This window comes from Carcharodon carcharias, chromosome 13 (assembly GCF_017639515.1).
Source record: "Carcharodon carcharias isolate sCarCar2 chromosome 13, sCarCar2.pri, whole genome shotgun sequence".
Classification (NCBI taxonomy): Eukaryota; Metazoa; Chordata; class Chondrichthyes; order Lamniformes; family Lamnidae; genus Carcharodon; species Carcharodon carcharias.
In genome coordinates, this window is record NC_054479.1 from 9367181 (window position 1) to 9386432 (window position 19252).

A 19252-nucleotide genomic window follows, 5' to 3' on the forward strand; every position below is an offset into this window, starting at 1 on the left:
AAATACAAGTCTTTTACTTCCGGAATGAATTAGTCATTTTTTTTTCAAAATGAATGGTATATCCCAATCCTGCCCTTGGTACTTTAGCCACAGGAGCTAAATTTGAGAAAGAAAATTCCCCACTCGACGTCAGATGGCGCTGTCGGACCGAGCTGGAGAGCTCCACAGCACCGCCTGCGGCGGGGAGGAGTACCTGCAGGGTGCGGGCCAGCTGTCGTCGTGGGGGGGTGGGGGGGGAGGTCAGTCGACGGTTTGCCCGATTTCCCCGGATGTACTGTTGATTTTCCTGCGCAGGCAGCTCGCTGGCCACGCCTGCCCGGCCGGGGAGGAGGAGGAGGGGTCCTTGCTGTTGGAACAGTTTGAACGGGTTGTGGTTGGCGTGAGAAGTGTCGCCGGATCAGTGCCTCGGAACGCGGCATGCTTGGCCAGGTTGGCGGTTACATTCAGTTATCCATTCAATTCAGAAGTCATATGAAAAGGGGAAGGGGAGCTGTTTGCGTCCGGGCCGGCGAGTGGGGGTCGGGGGGAGGGGGGAGGGGGTAGGCAAGGCGGCAGCTCCGGGTCGTCGGATCGGCCGCGCCGCCTCCTGACCGGCCCGGCGGCTCTGCGCATGCGCCAGGCTCCCCCTCCCTCTCTCTCTCCCCTCAGGCACCTCAGCGCCACATTGTTTATCCCCCATGTCCATTTGGGAAGCTTTATTATTGTGTCCTGTGCTTCGAAGGGCAGCAAAGCCAAGGGTTTTTTTTTCCCCTCCTTCCATTGATTCATTCAGCGCTTCAGTTTCCCCTCCTACAATAAGCGCGCGCACACAAGCTGCATAAAGAGATGAGATTTACCTATTGTTGATTCAACAAACTGGTGTGGACTTGTGTGTGTGGAGGGAGGCTGGGGAGGGGCGTGTGGAGGGAGGGAGGGTGGGGAGGGGCGTGTGGAGGGAGGGAGGGTGGGGAGGGGCGTGTGGAGGGAGGGAGGGTGGGGAGGGGCGTGTGGAGGGAGGGAGGGTGGGGAGGGGCGTGTGGAGGGAGGGAGGGAGGGCAGGGGCGTGTGGAGGGAGGGAGGGTGGGGAGGGGAGTGTGGAGGGAGGGAGGGGGGATTGTGTGGAGGGAGGGTGGGGGGGGTGCGTGTGTGGAGGGAGGGTGGGGGGGGTGCGTGTGTGGAGGGAGGGTGGGGGGGGTGCGTGTGTGGAGGGAGGGTGGGGGGGGTGCGTGTGTGGAGGAAGGGTGAGGGGGGTTGTGTGGGGGGCGTGCGGGTGGGTGGAGGGAGGGCGGGGGGGGCGTGCGGGAGGGTGGGGGTGTGTGGAGAGAGGGTGGGGGGTGTGGAGGGAGGGTGTGGGGTGTGTGGAGGGACGGGGGGGGCGTGGAGGGTGTGTGTGGGCTTGTGTGGATGGAGGGAGGGAGGGTGGGGGGCGTGTGGGTGTGTGGAGGGAGGGTGGGGGGGTGTGGAGGGTGTGTGGACGGGGGGTGGGGAGGCGTGTGGGTGTGTGGAGAGAGGGTGGGGGGGGTGTGGAGGGAGGGGGAGGTGTGCGGATGTGTGGACGGAGGATAGGGGGAGGTGTGCGGATGTGTGGAGGGAGGGTGGGGGAGGTTTGCGGATTTGTGGAGGGAGGGTGGGGGGGTGTGTGTGGGTATGTGGAGGGAGGGAGGGGGGTGGGGGTGTGTGGAGTGAGGGTGGGTGGGTCGTGGGGGTGTGTGGAGGGAGGGTGGTGGGGACATGTGGCAGGAGGGTGGGGGGGGACGTGTGGGTGTGTGGAGGGTGGGTAGGCATGTGGGTGTGTGGAGGGTGTGGGTGTGTGTGGAAGTGGGGGATCTCCAAACAGTACTACACTAGCAAGAAAAAAATACCTGAATAGTCCCACCGCTTGCTGACGATTGAGAAATTCAGCGAGTAAATGGCGGTTTTGGTAATGGCCTGAATGCCAAATCTGAAAACAGGATTCTGTATTTTTTTTGGGCTGTGAATTGGTTGGACCATGACAGGTTGCAATACAATAAGGGGTAATTATGCAAGATTCAGGTGTAAAATGCTTTTCCCGAAGCTCAAATATTTCCACCATAGAAAAAGACTGACTGAAATCTTCTCCGCCTGAAACACTGTCCACAGATGCTGCCATATTTGCAGAATATTTCCAGCATTTTCTGGGTTTTTTTTTCCAGATTTCCAGCTTCCAGAGTATTTTCCTCTTGCCTGACTTGAATCTAGTTTTTATTGTTCGTCTAGTTGATATTTTTTGGTGTCCTTCTAGGTTAAATATCTGGATTAATATCCTAGCGTTCAATTATTAGAATGTTTTTGGGTTCTGTATGAAATGTCTTCTGTACTGAATTTGTGAAGTATACTGAAATGTAAGTTACTGGTAATGTTAGGAACTGAGTACGAGGGACAGGCATAAAAACAGAAAATGCTGGAAAAACCCAGCAGGTCTGGCAGCTTCTGTGGAGCGCGAAACAAGAGTTAACATTTCAAGTCCAATATGACTTCTTCATAAATGAAGAGGGGTACGAATGTGATGGGTTTTATGCTGTTGAAAAAGGGGGCAGAGCAAATTAATGGGTCAGGGATAGGTTGGGGATTGAACGGTATGGAACACAAGACAAAGTATTAAGGATGAAAGCTTTGGTCCAGATTTGGTGTTAATATCAGAATAAAGGTTAGGACTGTCTGAAAGCAAGACTGCCAACCTATCTCTGACCTTCTGTTTTGCTCCATCTGCTCCTCCCTATTTTTCAACGGCATAAAACCCCATCACGTTTCTACCTCTCTTCAGCTCTGAAGAAGATTCATACAGACTCAAAATGTTAACTCTGTTTCTCTGTCCACAGATGCTCTCAGGCCTGCTGAGTTTTTTTCCAGCACGTTCTGTTATTATTTCAGATTTCCAGCATCTGCAGAATTTTGCTTTTACCAGGGATGGGCAATGCAGTGATGCCCACATCCTGTAAATGAATTTAAAATATTAGCAGCATTATTACTGATGGGGCAGTTTGTATGAAAAATGTTCATTTAATAGTTTGTGCCAAGATCACAATCTTGCTCTGTGACATTATGCTTTACATTGTGCAATCGGCAGTCTTAAACAAAGACTTCTGTTTTTGTGATGAAATGATTGAATTAAAGAAATCAAAATTATTCAATTTCTCAATGTACATTTTATCAGCCAACTGATAGCTGTTGCAAAAGCTGAATCTCTAATCCTGAAATAGGCCTAACGCTTTCCATATTCTAAATACATAATTATTACATTTGTTCATCCGTGCAAACTGATATCCAGTTTGATAGGGATTGAGGGAGTACTGAAAACACACAAAAAATGAACATGCCTGTTAAAATATTAGGTTTAGTTAATATTGTGTTATCATTTTGAAAGGACCTGCAAGGACATTCTACTGACATTAAATATGGTGCCTATGAAAGATTGTGGCAACCTATCAAATGTATTTTTTCAGTCATTTGCTGTTGCTTAACACTGCTCCAAAGGTTCTGTTTGTTTTAAATGACCTAGTCTGATTGAACATGACAGAGGACTTTAGTTTAATTTGACTGATATCTTACTAAACTCTACAGTTAAATCTATATCCACACACTATATATCTCCAATATATACATAAGCTGCCCCGTAATATATATGCCTATATCAAAAAAATGAGCAGTATGCTGATTAAAAGAAAAATGGGATTGTTTGATGACTCAGATGCTTTTTCCATGGCCTGATGTAAAGATAGTTGAAGACAAATAAAATATGTGAAAAGCTGAGGAAGTGGTGTTATGAACTGAGTACCAAGGATGAGCAATTCTGTGATGCCCACATCTGTGAATTAATTAAAAAGTAGTAGTAGTATTGTTATTGATGGGGTAGTTTATATGAAAATATTCATCTAATATCATTCATCCAATTTATATAGAGCCTTTCACAAACTCAGGATGTTCCAAGCTACTTCAAAGCCTGTGAATGAATGAAGGGAGGCAACCCAAGGAACTATTGCCTAGTTTACCTCCTCAATAAACCAAATTCTTTATTTTGTTTTAGAAATTTCTTTCCAGTTTATTCTCCCCTCCTTTGCTGAAGGCAATAATTCCCTCACTGGGTTGCAGTTCATTTGTATGTCTGTTGCGATTTGATACCTTGCTCAAGTGACCATTATTCACGAATGAATGCGAACACATGAATTAGGAGCAGGAGTAGGCCACTTGTACCCTCAAGTTAACTTCACCATTCAATGAGATCATGGCTGATCTGAATGTAACCTCAGCGCTACGTTCCTGCCTACTCCCGATAACCTTTCACCCCCTTGTTAATCAAGAATCTCTCTAGTGCTGCCTTAAAAATATTCAAAGACTCTGCTTCCACTGCCTTTTGAGGAAAAGTTCCAAAGACACTCAACCCTCTCAGAGAAAACATTTCTTCATCTCTGTCTTAAATGAGTGACCCCTTATTTTTAAGCAGTGACCCCTAGTTCTAGATTCTCCCACAAGAGGAAACATCCTTTGCACATCCACCCTGTCAAGACCCCTCAGGATTTTATATGTTTCAATCAAGTCGCTTCTTACTCTTCTAAATTCCAGTGGATAAAAGCCTAGCTTGTCCAGCCTTTCCTCATAGGACAACCTGCCCGTTCCTGGTATTAGTCTAGTCAACCTTCTTTGAACTGTCAACACACTTGCTTTCTTTAAATAAGGAGACCAGTACTGTACACAATACTCCAGATGTAGTCTCACCAGTGCCCTGTACAACTGAAGCATAACCTCCCTACTTTTGTAATTAATTCTCCCGACAATAACACATGACATTCTATTAGCTTTCCTAATTACCTGCTGTACCTGTTTCTTAACCTTTGGTCATGCACTAAGACACCCAGATCTCTCTAATCTCGGAGCTCTGCAATCTCTTACCATTTAGATAAAATGCTTCTTTTTTATTCTTCCTGTCAAAATGAACGATTTCACATTTGCACACATTATGCTCCATTCAGATCTTTGCCAACTTACTGAACCTATCTGTCACTTTGTAGCCTCCTTATGTCCTCTTCACAATTTACTCTCCTACCTATCTTTGTGTCATCAGCAAATTTAGCCAGCATTCCTTTAGTCCCTTCATCCAAGTCATTTACATAAATTGTGAAAGGTTGAGGCCCCAGCACTGATCTTTGTGGCACACCACTTGTCACATCCTGCCAACCAGAATGCTATCCAATTGTAGATGCCACAAAAGCACCAGCTGCTCACGTGTACTTGCAGTAGGATCATTAGCAGTCATGATGAGGAACCTTTTGTCTTGTTAACCCATAATCTGTAGTTTACTTGTATTATCCCTACCATCTTCTTGGCTGAGATGAGGGAGGCCAGATGACCTTATCCATCCAGGGGAGAAGACCTGCATTATTTCACTAACTGACTCTTGAATGATTCTAACATTTCACCTTGACGACCTTACTCAAGGTACCATTTCAAGTATTGATTAGTTTTTCTATGAAGTATATTTTCCTGACTGTTGTCCTAAACCTTCTTCTGGTTCTTATGTATGCTCCCTTGTTTTAGTTTCCTGACATTCCTTGCTCTAGATTAACCTCATTTTTACCATTTAATACCATGTGCATTTCTATAAGGTTCTTTCTCGATTTGTTCCTTTCAAGGCTAAACAACAAAGCTCCAACAACTCTCGAAGCTCGACACCATCAGGACTGGCATCAGGCCGGGATCAAACTGCCCAATTTTAAAGACCCGTTGCTGCTGATTGCAGTGCTGGTGTTTAGATGTTAGGTCATCTAAAGGGACAGGCCACTACTTGGAAATAGGTTTTACTTCGTAGTGATTTTGCCTTGGAGTTCATTTAGGAGCTATAGTGCTTTGCTGCTGAAGGCTGCAAGTTACTGAGAATTTTAGAGGGAGGCTGTGTACATTCCACTCGCACTCTCTGGTACATGGTGTATTTAGGGGAAGAGGAGGCTGAAACAGTGTTGGCAATGCAGAGTAGGTCAGAGTAACTTAGCTGACCCTTCTAAGAAGAATATATAGACTGCAAAGGCATCAATGTGGCCCTCTGTAGAAACAGTAAGACATACTGACCCTGTTTCCCAGAGAAAGTAATATGGGAACTTTGTGAAGTGCTGTGTGACAAGCTACTAAAAGGCAGTGTAAGAGCACCTTACTGGATAGAGACAGTTATGGTCACTGAATTTAAATTTCTAATCATGGAGATGTTCTAAGGGATGGCTGAGGCCTCAGGGGCATAAGTCAGTCTGCGTTGCGTTCAGCCAAAGACTTCAAGGCAGATGAAGATCATGAACACCTAACTTACCTGAGAGCAGCTTGGAGATATTTGTATAGCCTTGAGCTACAAATACTCATTCCCTATCACTGACCTGCAGTCCTATCATCCCAATAAAAAAAAATACTCCATCCCATCTCCAGAGAAGCCAAACATTCCCCACTACACCTCTTAGTCTTACAGCATCATTCCTCTGAGTAGCCACGATAGGGCTCCCCTTGTCCTCACCTTCCACCCCACCAGCCTTCATATTCAACAGATCGTCCTCTGCCATGTCTGCTAGCTCCAGCGTGATGCCACCACCAAACACATCTTCCCCTCCCCTTATAGCATTGCAAAAGGATTTTTCCCTCTGCGACACACTAGTCACTCCTCAATCACCCCTAACGCCCCCTCCCTTCCCTACAGAACCTTAGAAATGCACACAATATTAAATTTACATTTCTATCTTTCTATAGTTCTGATGAAAGATCATCGCGACGTGAAACGTTAACTCTGTTTCTCTTCACATGTGCTTCATGACCTCCTGAGTTTTTCTTTTGTTTTTTTATTCCTCTGGAGCAATACTTGCTCCTGTTGCATCTCTACAATCAACATGCTCAGCTGATCAAGTTAATTGATTCCCAACAGCACTTAATTTAAATTTGTGTGTGTGTCTACACATGTCTAGTGTTTGTCACCATTGGGCTTCCCTTTCCCTTTCTTCCAAAGTGGTGTTTGTGACGCACAACTGCCTATCCTCTTGTTTTTCTGAGTGCACTCTTGCTGACAGATGTAGTGTAAGGGGTTAATGTGTAATATACCAATGTGACAGTATATGTCATTACAAGAAATGATGCAATGTTTCCTGATCTTGCTGTCTCTCATAGACCTCGTGGCAAGGAAGTCACAATAAATGATGTCCCAATAAAATTAATGTTTTCCTTACCTCACAGACTCTATAAATATCCTGTGTTAGCATAACAAGACCAAGAATATTACATGGTGGCAGTGAGTGAAAGGCTAAACATGGAAAAGCTTCGAGCAGGTTGTAGGTCTTAACCAAGCAGAAGCATGGCTGAATTGGTGCCATGGATTTGCCAGATATAAAAGCACTTGATGCCTACTTCAATCTGCGAAAGAATACCCTTGTCAAGTGGGCTAAATTTAACAAATGTATTCAACACCAAGTGGGAAAGTATTAACACATTTATGAATGATTTGTTTAGACTTGCAGAGAACTGTGAATATGGCAACTTAAAAGATGAATTAATCAGGGGAAGAATTGTTGTTGGTGTCTTTGATGAAGCATTGTCTGACCACTTGCAGTCGATAGATGATCTAACCTTAACAACGGCAATTCATCTGAGCAGACAAGATAATATCAGAAAGCAAAATTGATTCCGGATGACAGGGAAAACATATCCCAAAAAACAACTGGCTCTGGAGCATGTTAAATTTAAAGGCAGAGGAGGTGACAAGAACGTCCATCAACCACCCAGCTATCTGTAATTGTTGTGGTGGGAAAAAACCCAGGTGCAAAAATTGTCCCGCCAAAGAGGCTGAACACTGTTTTTGCAAAGAAAGGTCAGTTTCAGGCTGTGTCACAGCAAGAAGCCTGCAAAGAATAAGCAAAAAGAGAAGCCTTCAAAAGGTGGCAAGCTCCATGAAATGAAAGATAGCAATAGTGTTGAGATGCCTTTCCTTGGAGAGAACCAGGAACAAAGCAGAAGCTACTGAAAGTGATGATGTCTTAGTAGAGGAGACATGCTATAAATTAGATTCGGGTGCAGTGGTTTTGGTTCTTTATGATGCTGAACTGTGATTGGAGAAACGTTCTTTTCAGCTATATGCCAAAAACTACCCTGGCCAGGAAGTATAGAATTCAAGGTTCATGGGGTAACTGATTGCAACCTTTCAATATGTAGCAAGAAAAACTCCTGAAACCTTATGTGAGCCTGAACCAGAGTTGTTCACTCATAAGCAGGAAAGCCTGTACCGACCTACATCTGATTTGCAGAATAGAGGATCTGGAAAGCCAAGAAAATCAGCATAAAACTTCAGAGCTGAATTTCCACAGCTGTTCACAGGACTAGGAAAGCTGAAGACAGCATACTAAATCACCCTTTGTCCTGAAATAAAGCCAATGTGTCTGTTACACCCAGAAATACTCCTCATCCATTCTTGGCAAGGGTAATGAAGGAAATTGACTCTATGTTGAAGCAAAGGGTTTTATACCTGTGACAGAACGAATGAGTTGGTGCTTGGGGATGGTCCCAGTGCTAAAATCTAATGGATCTAACAGAATTTGCATACACCTTATACAGCTAAACAAAGCAGTCGAACGCGAAGTTCATCCTATGTTGGCTGTGGATGAGATCTTAGCAAAGTTAGGAGAGAGTTCAATCTTCATGAAGTTAGATGCAAATAATGGTGTTTGGCAACTACCCATTGATGAAGAGTCTAAGTTGCACAGAGCCTTCATTACCTGCGAGGTTTTGTTTCAACAGATTACCCTTTGGCATCACATTGTCAGAAATCTTTCAAAGGACAGTTTCAAATATCTTAGACTGGATGGAGTTTTTTGTCACATGGATGATGTCCTGATCTATGGATCCACTCAGACAGAATGTGGCACTAGAGTGCGAGCTGTATTGCAACACCTACAGCAGGACTTACAGTCAACAACAAAAGTGAGTCCTCGCAGCCGACTGTCAAGTTCCTTGGGCATATTGTGGATGCATCTGGTGGCAGAGTTGGTCCACAGAAGACCGGAGCAATCGATGAGTTCCCAGCTTCTTGCAACATGAGTGAGCATCAGAGATTCATGGGTATGGTACACCAAATCAAAGTTTCTGCCCAACCTAGCTGCTGTGGATGAGCCACTACATCAACTGCTGTGACAAGACAATGTGCTGTGAGGGCACGCAACAGAGGTCTTTTGAAAAAACCAGAGATGCTGATATCACCTATTTTAGTTCACCATGACCCAGAACTACCCACTATCATTGATGTAGGTGCACCTTCTGCAGGATTGGAACTCTACTCTTTTTCAGATGCAGACGGATGAAAAACGTAGACCAGTTTACTACGCATCCCATTCACTGACAGGAACTGCATAGTGATAGAGAAGAAGCATTAGCTTCTACATAGGCTTGTTGAAAAGTTTGCAGATTATATTATTGGTCTCCAGGATAGAGACCGCCATAAACCCATAGTGACGCTCTTAAATTCTAAGGAGTTAGCAAAAGTGCCTCCACACGTACAATGATTCAGACTGAGGATGATGAGGTTTGATGCAAAGACAGAGTATGTTCTGGGAAAACAGCAGATGCTTTGTCTCATCCCAGTGGCAAGACCTGAGGAAAGGTGATTTAGCCCATGTTAAAGAGCTTTGCATCAACTCCAGCAGCAACAAGTCAGTGACAGAATGGAATCAGATGCTCAGAAATCTGATGGGAATGTGCTTGGGTTAGAGAGTACTGTGTCAAAGGATGGCAAGTATACATGCCGTGCAGTTTTCGAGCAGTATTGTGAACAGAGGGGACACCTCCATGTAGTTGATGATTTAATCATCTATGATGAGAGAGTGGTCATTCTGAGAGCTCTGAGACTCTATATTACAGCAATTGCACCAAGGACACTTGGGCATCACAAAATATCAAGCCAGAGCTGCTTAATAGGTGGATATCCATTTACCGAATCAGGCAGGAGAAGACATAACATAAGAAATAGCTGCAGGAGTAGGCCATTCAGCCCCTTGAGCCTGCCCCCCATTCAATAAGATCAAGGTTGATCTCCAGGCCTCAACTCCTCTTTCGTGCCAGCTCCTCCTAGCCCTCAACTCCCCAATATTTAAAAATCTATCTCCCTCCTCTTTAAATACTTCCGGTGATCTAGCCTCCACAACTCTCTGGGGTAGAGAATTTCAGACATTCACTACCTTTTGAGAGAGGAAATTTCTTCACACCTCAGTTTTAAATGAGTGTCTCCATATTTTGTAACTATGCCCCCTAAATTGAGATTCCCCCACTAGTGAATACATCTTCTCAACATCTGCCCTGTCAGAATCTTGTACTTTTCAATAAGATCACTCCTCATTCTTCTAAACTCTAACGAATAAAGGCCTAACCTATTTAGCCCCTCTTGATATGTCAACCCCTTCATCCCAGGAATCAACCTAGTGAATCTCTTTTCAACTGCCTCCAATGCCAGTATACCCTTTCTTAAATACAGGGACCAAAACGGTACACAGTACTCTAGTTGCAGCCTCACCAACACCCTGTACTGTTGTAACAGATTTTAAACTCCAACAGTTTAATTTGTCAATACAGGCCAAAATTCCATTTGCCTTCCTAATTGCTTGCTGCACCTGCATGCTGACCTTTTATGTTTCAGGCACAAGAGAACCCAGATCCCTCTGTACTGCACTTTTTTGGAGTCTCTCTCCTTTTAAATAATTGGCTGCCTTTTGATTCTTCCTACCAAAGTGCATGACCTCACACTTTCCTACATTAAAATCCATCTGCCAAGCTTTTTCCCACTTACTCCAACCTGTCTGTATCCCCTTGCAGATTTCTTATGTCCTCATCACGACATGCCCTCCCACTTATTTTTGTATCATCAGCAAATTTGGATACATTACATTCTGCCCACTCCTCCAAGACATTAATATAGGTCGTAAATAATTGAGGCCCTAGGACTGATCCTTGTGGCGCTCCACTAGTTACGTCTTTCCAACCTGAAAAAGACCCGTTATTTCCCGACTCTCTGTCTTCTGTGTGTTAACCAATCCTCAATCCACGTTAATACATTACCCCCAATGCAGTGAGCTCCAATCTTGAGCAATAACTTTTAGTGTGGCACCTTATCAAATGCCTTCTGGAAATCCAAATACATTACATTTACCGGTTCCCCTTATCAACTCCCCTTGTTATAACCTCAAAGAACTCTAGCAAATTTGTCAAACATGAGATTTCCCTTTCATAAGACCATAAGACATAGGAGCAGAAATCAGGCCATTTGGCCCATCAAGTCTGCTCCGCCATTCAATCATGGCTGATAAGTTTCTCAACCCCATTCTCCTGCCTTTTCCCTGTAACCTTTGATCCCCTTACCAATCAAGAACCTATCTATCTCGGTCTTAAATACACTCAATGACCTGGGCTCCACAGCCTTCTGTGGCAATGAATTCCATAGATTCACCACTCTCTGGCTAAAGAAATTTCTCCTCATCTCTGTTCTGAAAGGTCTTCCCTTTACTCTGAGGCTGTGCCCTCGAGTCCTAGTCTCTCCCACTAATGGAAACATCTTCCCCACGTCCATTCTATCCAGGCCTTTCAGTATTTTGTAAGTTTCAATCAGATCCCCCATCATCCTTCTAAACTCCGTCGAGTATAGACCCAGATTTCTCAAATGTTCCTCATATGTTAAGCCTTTCATTCCTGGGATCATTCTCGTGAACCTCCTCTGGACGCTCTCCAGGGCCAGCACATCCTTCCTGAGATACGGGCCCCAAAATTGCTCACAATATTCTAAATGTGGTCTGACCAGAGCCTTATAAAGCCTCAGCAGCACATCCCTGCTTTTATATTCTAGTCCTCTCGAAATAAATGCCAACATTGCATTTGCCTTCCTAACTACTGCGTCAACCTGCAAGTTAATCTTAAGAGAATCCTGGACTAGGACTCCCAGGTCCCTTTGCACTCCAGATTTCTGAATTCTCTCCCCATTTAGAAACTAGTCTATGCCTCTATTCTTCCTACCAAAGTGCATGACCTCACACTTCTCCACGTTGTATTCCATCTGCCACTTCTTTGCCCATTCTCCTAACCTGTCCAAATCCTCTGCAGCCTCCCCGCCTCCTCAATACTACCTGTTCCTCCACCTATCTTTGTATCATCTGCAAAATTAGCCAGGATGCCCTCAGTTCCTTCATCGAGATCATTAATGTATAAAGTGAAAAATTGTGGTCCCAACACTGATCCCTGTGGAACTCCACTAGTCATCGGCCACCATCCTGAGAAGGACCCCCTTATCCCCACTCTCAGCCTCCTGCCAGACAGCCAATCTTCTATCCATGCTAGTACCTGAGTCTAACACCATGGGCTCTAATCTTACTGAGCAGCCTCCTGTGCAGCACCTTACCAAAAGGCCTTCTGGAAATCCAAGTAGATAACATCCATTGGCTCTCCTTTGTCTAACCTGCTCATTACTTCCTCAAAGAATTCTAACAGATTTGTTAGGCATTCCCCTTGATGAAACCATGCTGACTTTGCCCTATTTTACCATGCACTTCCAAGTATTCTGAAATCTCGTCCTTAATAATGGACTCTAAACACTTACCAATGACCGAGCTCAGGCTAAACGGCCTGTAATTTCCCATCTTTTGCCTCACTCCCTTTTTAAATGGGGGGGTTACATTAGCGATTTTCCAGTCCTCTGGGACCCTCCCTGACTCGAGTGATTCCTGAGAGATCACCACTAACGCCTCCACTATCTCTTCAGCTATCTCCTTTAGAACTCTGGGGTGTAATCCATCTGGTCCAGGTGATTTATCCACCTTCAGACCTTTCAGTTTTCCTAGCACTTTCTCCTTGGTAATGGCCACCATACTCACCTCTGCCCCCCCGACTCTCTTGAACTTTGGGGATGTTACTTGTGTATTTATTCAGTTTCTCCGCCATTTCTTTGTTCCCCACTACTACTTCTCCAGTGTCATTTTCTAGCGGCCCAATGTCTACTTTTGCCTCTCTTCTTACCCTTTATATATCTAAAAAAAACTCTTGCAATCTTCTTTTATATTACTGGCTAGTTTACCCTCATATTTAATCTCCCTCCTTAATTCTTTTTTAGTTGTCCTCAGTTGGTCTTTGTAGGCTTTCCAATCCCCTGGCTTCCCATTGCTCTTCGCCGCATTGTATGCGTCCTCTTCAGCTTTTATGCTGTCCCTGACTTCCCTTGTCAGCCATGGTTGCCTCGTTCTCACTCTAGTATGCTGCTTCTTCCTAGGGATGAATTTTTGCTGTGTCTCCCAAATTACTCCCAGAAAGTCCTGCTATTGCTGTTCCACTGTCTTTCCTGCTAGGCTCATCTCCCAGTCAATTCTGGCCAGCTCCTCCTTCATGCCTCTGTAGTTGCCTTTATTCAACTGTAATACCGTTACATCTGATTCCAGCTTTTTCCTCTCAAATTGCATGGTAAATTCTATCATATTATAGTCACTTCCTCCTAAGGGTTCCTTCACCTTAAGCTCCCTTATAAAATCTGCCTCATTACACATCACAATCTAGAATTGCCTGTTCCCTAGTGGGCTTCACCACAAGCTGCTCCAAAAAGCCATCTTGTAGACATTCCACAAATTGCTTTTCTTGGGATCCTCTACCAACCTGATTTTCCCAGTCTACCTGCATCTTGAAATCCCCCATGATCACTGTAACCTTGCCTTTCTTACATGCTTTTTCTATCTCCTGGTGTATCTTGTGCCCCACATCCTGACTACAGTTCGGAGGCCTGTACATAACTCCCATTATGGTTTTTTTTACCTTTGCGGTTCCTCAACTCTAGCCACACAGATTCTACATCATCTAACCCTACATCGTTTCTTGCTATCGATTTAATTTCATATTAACAAAGCAACCTCACCCCCTCTGCCAACCTGCCTATCTTTCGATAGGATGTATATCTTTGGATATTTAGCTCCCAGTCCTGATCCCCTTGCAGCCATGTCTCCGTGATGCCCACCACATCATACCTGCCAATTGCAACCTGCGCCACAAGCTCATTTACCTTATTTCGTATACCGCGTGCATTTAGATACAACACCTTCGGTCCTGTATTCCCCGTCCCCCTTCTCATTGTCGTCCCTTTATCTGATGTGCTTGAAGTTAGGTTTCTAGCCCTTTCCAAACACACTGTCCTATTTTGTGTTCTGGAGACTTTAGTAGCCTCTCCTGGGCTCTCCTTTCTTTTCAGTTTTTTCATAATTTTCCATGAAGTTGAATCCCCCCCCGCCCTCAACACGCTAACCTGCTGCTTTGTTTCCCATTAGTCATACTTCTTGGAGTTTTACCCTTCCCTTCCCCCCTCCCCACTTTCTAGTTTAAAGTCCTAAACCATGTTGATGCTGTTTAATTGCGTTAAGCTTTTCTAAATGCCCCGTTATTTCTTCCTTAATAATGGACTCTAGCATTTTCCCAATGACAGATGTTAGGCTGACTGGCCTATAGTTTCCTGCTTTTTGTCTCCCTCCCTTCTTAAACAGGGGCATCACATTAGCGGTTTTCTAATTGGTTGGAACTCTCCCGGAATCCAGTGAACTCTGGAATATTTCGACCAATGTCTCCACTACATCTGCAGCCACTTCCTTCAAAACTCTTGGATACAGGCCATAAGGTCCTGGTGACTTGTCTGCCTGTAGTTCCATTAGTTTGTCAAATACTTTGTCCCTTGTGATAGAGACTGCTACAAGGTCTTTCCTCCCATTAGCTCCTTGCTTACTGATATCTTTGGGATGTTTATATTGTCATCCACCGTGAAAACCGATGCAAAATATTGGTTTAAATTATCTGCCATTCCCCTGTTTCCCATTATCAATTCTCCAGTCTCATCCCTCAAGGGTCCCATGCTCACTTTAGCCACTCTTTTTAAATACTGTGGAAGCTCTTGTTTGTTTTTATATTTCTTGCCAATTTACTTTCATAATCAATTTTCTCCCTCTTTATTAGCTTTTTAGTCATCTGCTGCTGATTCCTAAAATCAATTCCAATCCTCTGGCCTACCACTAGTTTTCGCCGCTTTGTATGCCTTAGTTTTTGATTGGATTCTCTCCTTGAACACCTTTGTTAATCATGGATGTTTCATCCTTCTCACCGAGTCCTTCTTTTTGACCGGGATAAATTTTTGCTGAGCATTATGAACTGTTTGCTTAAATGTCTGCCACTGCACATCCGCTGATCTTCCCCTTAGTCTATTTTCCCAGCCTGCTTTAGACAACTCTTTCTTCATACCTTTATAGTTGCCCTTATTTAAGTTGAGGGCACTGGTTTGAGACCTGAGTTGCTTGCCCTGAAACTGAATTTAAAATTCTACCATGTTGTGATCGCTACCCACTAGAGGATCCTTAACTACGATATCTCATATTAATCCCACCTCATTACACATTACTAGATCTAAAATAGCCTGTTTCTGGGTAGGTTCTACAAAATATTGCTCTAAAAAACAATCCCTGATACACTCTACAAATTCGTCTTCTATGTTATCCCTGCCGATCTGATTTGTCCTGTCAATATGCAGATTAAAATCACCCATGACAATTGTAGTGCCCTTCTTACATGCCTCCATTATTTCCCAATTTATACTTTGCCCTACAGTGAAGCAACTCTTTGGGGGCCTATAGATGATTCTTACCCATGACTTCTTCTTCCCCTTGCAATTCCTTATTTCCACCCAAACTGATTCATATCTCGATCTGTTGTGCCTATATCACTACTCACCACCGCACTGATACCTTCCTTTATAAACAAAGCCACCCTGCCTTCTTTTTCCTTCTTGCGTATTTTTCTGGAATGTTGAATACTCTTGAATATTGAGTTCCCAGTCTTGGTCACCCTGCAACCACGTCTCTATAATAGCAATCAAGTCATATTCAATTATTTCTATTTGTGCTGCTAACTCATCTATTTTGTTACAAATGCGTGCATTCAGATAAAGAGCCTTAAGCTTTGACTTTTTACCATTATTAGTCATTCTGGTTCTAATTTCTGCCGCACTTTTCTGCTTATATTTTCTGCCCTTTGCTGTCACCTTTTGATTATTGTCCGCCTCTTCACTACCCTGCACCTCTGTGCTCTCGTTTCTTTTTGATTTTTTAAACTTCCCTTCAGTTGAACCCTCCCTCCCACTAATTAGTTTAAAGTCCTATCTACAACCCTAGCTATAATATTCGCCAGGACACAGGTCCCAGCATGGTTCAAATGAAGCCCATTCCAACTGAATAGCTCTCTCCTTCCCCAGTACTAGTGCCATGAATCAGAACCCATTTCTCCCACACCAATCTTTGAGTGATGCATTTACCTCTCTAATCTTATTTACCCTATGCCAATTTGCACGTGGCTCGGGTAGTAATCCGGAGATTATTACCTTTGTGGTTCTGCTTTGTAATTTAGCCCCAAGCTGCTTGTAGTCCCTAAGAAAAACCTCTTTCTTAGTCCTACCTATGTCATTGGTACCGGCGTGGACCACGACAACTGGATCCTTCCCCTCCCACTCTAAGTTCCTCTCCAGCTCAGAAGAAATGTCCTTTAACTCGACACCAGGTAGGCAACACAGCCTTCAGGACTCTGTCTTTGCTGCAGAGAACTGTATCTATTTCCCTGACTATGCTATCCTCTATTACTACTACATTTCTCTTTTCTCCCCCCACATGAATGATGTTCTGTATCATGGCACTCTGGTCAGTTTGCTCATCCTTCCTGCAGTCTGTGTCCTCGTTCACACCGGGATCAAGAACCTCATACCTATTGGACAAGAGCACTGGCTGAGGCTCCTCCAAAGCTAAGTTCTGGATTCCCATACCTGCCTCACTCGCAGTCACACCCTCCTGTCAGTGACCACAGTCCATATTTGATGTAATTATCTAAGGAGTGTGACTGTCTCCTGAAACACAGTGCCCAGGTAACTCTGCCCCTCCCTGATGTGTCGCAGTGTCTGTAGCTTGTGATACGCTGATGAGGCACAGTATACATCATCACAGGAAGTGATGCAGTGTCTCATGATCTTGCTTTCTCGTAGACCCCATGGCAAGGAAGTCACAGTATGTGATGTTCCAAGAAAGTTAATGTTTTACTTAACTCAGAGTCTGTACATATTCTGTGTTAGCATAACGAGGCCAAGAATATTATAACAGGTTACTGGGAGAACGGTTGCAGCTTGTTTCAGGGACATATTCCTAGAAACAGGTTGGCACTTGATGGCTTGAAGCATGAGCCCCTGGTGATCTCCTGATGTGGAGTTGGCTGAGCCCAGCGTCTCTTCCTTTTGGTTCTGTATGAGTGGGAATTGGTAAAGTAGTGCTGCCATTCATTGAGAGAGCAGCTTGTACAGTTGCCAGTTCCGACTTGTCACTGCACTCATTGATCTGTGGCGAGTGGACCCTATGGTGGCAGTGGGATTTGGAAGCCTGTTTCAAACAAATTTTTCATTGGGTAGCATAGCAGATAAGCTTAGCAAAGTGAGTTGGTGACATTGAGGCCTATTTGGCAGCTGTCTGAGAAGCTGTGCTGCAGATGGCTCTGGAATTGTTAACTCCAAGTGCAATTCCTACGATACATATTCTGCATTCTATAAATCAGCTTCAATCGCTTGCAGCTTTACACTTGCTGCCATATGTCAGATACTTCTGGATAATCCTGCAGTGACACCATCAGTCATTTGTGCTAAGAAAGCGTATTTTTTTTTAAAATGGGCTATTGAGAATAATAGCTGAATGTCTCATCAGCTGGGGAGTTGGTTAATCTTCCTCCTTGGTATATGGTTTCCAGCGTCACTTCTCCCTGTTGCTGCTTTTGCCCTTTTATATTCTGTGCCTCACTCCCCACACTGCCTTCCTGCTGAATATCTAAATCTTCTGAGGTTGATGCCCCATTGCTGTTGGCTAAATAGTTTAAATGCAGTGGCAGGGTGCACTACTGAGGCTTTGTGAGCATCTGTGTGACTGGGGAGTCCTGGGAGTCCTTTGCAGATGCTTTTCAAATTTCAGCTAAGATATATATTATGACACAGCTGATAGTAAATGCTGAGCTGTTCAAATCCCAGAGGGAAACTTGAAACAACTGTCATAACCAATTTTTGCAATTTGTATGTTTCGAGGTGCAGGCTTTGAATTTAGTTATAGTAAGATCGCCGAGTCTTGAGAGGTTTTTATAAAACTAAATTAAACATTTATTAATTAAAAGATTGTAAGCACATACATATGTCTACAAATTACTACTATAATAACTTTTAAAAAATCCCCTAATTAATCTGATTCTCAGTTACATCTCCTTTAAGGCAACAGTAAATTGGCAACACACAGATTCAAACAGACCCCTGGCAAAGCACACTCTGGACAGTCGCAATCTAAATGGGTTTCTTTCAGTTCTGGGCTCTTGCAGATAGCAGCTTGAGGCTTACAGGCTGGAGGCTTTAATGTTAGAATCCCTCTCCTTTTACCAACAGCCTTCTCTTGCTTTATACATATGCTCCTCTTTGAATGCAAATTGTCATTGTATCACAAGGTTTTTTGAAACTTTACCTCTTCTGACAATAAATCCCTTTCATAGCACCAATTTTATTGGTAAATTTAAAAAAATAAACACATTGGTTTCTTCTGGCTAGGTGTAATATTTAACCCATTCTTTTTGAATAGATTATTTAAAATGCACTTACACTTCACCTTCTAACTTCCCTATTTTTACCTAATTAACATTTCAAGTCTACTTCTACACATCAAAGCTTCTAGACCAGTTGGCTTCAATCCAATTAAAAGACACACACAGACACAGATACCACTAGAACTCCATTTTAAAATAATTTCCAATAACATTATAAACACCATTATACCTTTATGACATATAAAAATGAAAATATTACAAAAGAGAAGTGAGTTAATGGTGATCCTGAGCTGGCAGGAACAAGCACAAAGGCATGGTGCATCAGGTTTTGAAAGCATTAGTGACGTGATGAAATAAAAAAGGGAGAAAAAAAACTTACCTTAAGTTTAAATCAGGAATTTGGGAACTACAGTTCCCAGCGGGCCTCAGGCTTCCTGTGCATGTCCGGCCAGAGAATGGCTGCACATGTGCTGTTTGTTTCTTTTACTTTCTTCAGGCTGGGAACCAGCTCTGCCCTGTGCCCATGCGCAGAAGAAAAGTGAAATGGTGTGAAACTGCAGGTCAGTTGACCTGAAGAGGAGTGCCATTGCAGAGAAGGGAGCAGGACACAGAGAGGAAAACCGGGAGAAGGTCCCAAATG

At 43.9% G+C, this 19252-nt stretch overlaps 1 protein-coding gene across 1 annotated transcript in view; it reads left to right on the forward strand.

The window, feature by feature from the left end:
• The first annotated feature begins 282 nt into the window (after window positions 1–282).
• ankle2 (ankyrin repeat and LEM domain containing 2) overlaps window positions 283–19252 on the forward strand; it is a 58908-nt gene continuing 39938 nt past the window's right edge. Inside the window, exon 1 of the mRNA XM_041202968.1 lies at window positions 283–429. The gene's annotated coding sequence lies outside the window, so the exon portion shown is untranslated. The remainder of the gene's footprint in view (window positions 430–19252) is intronic.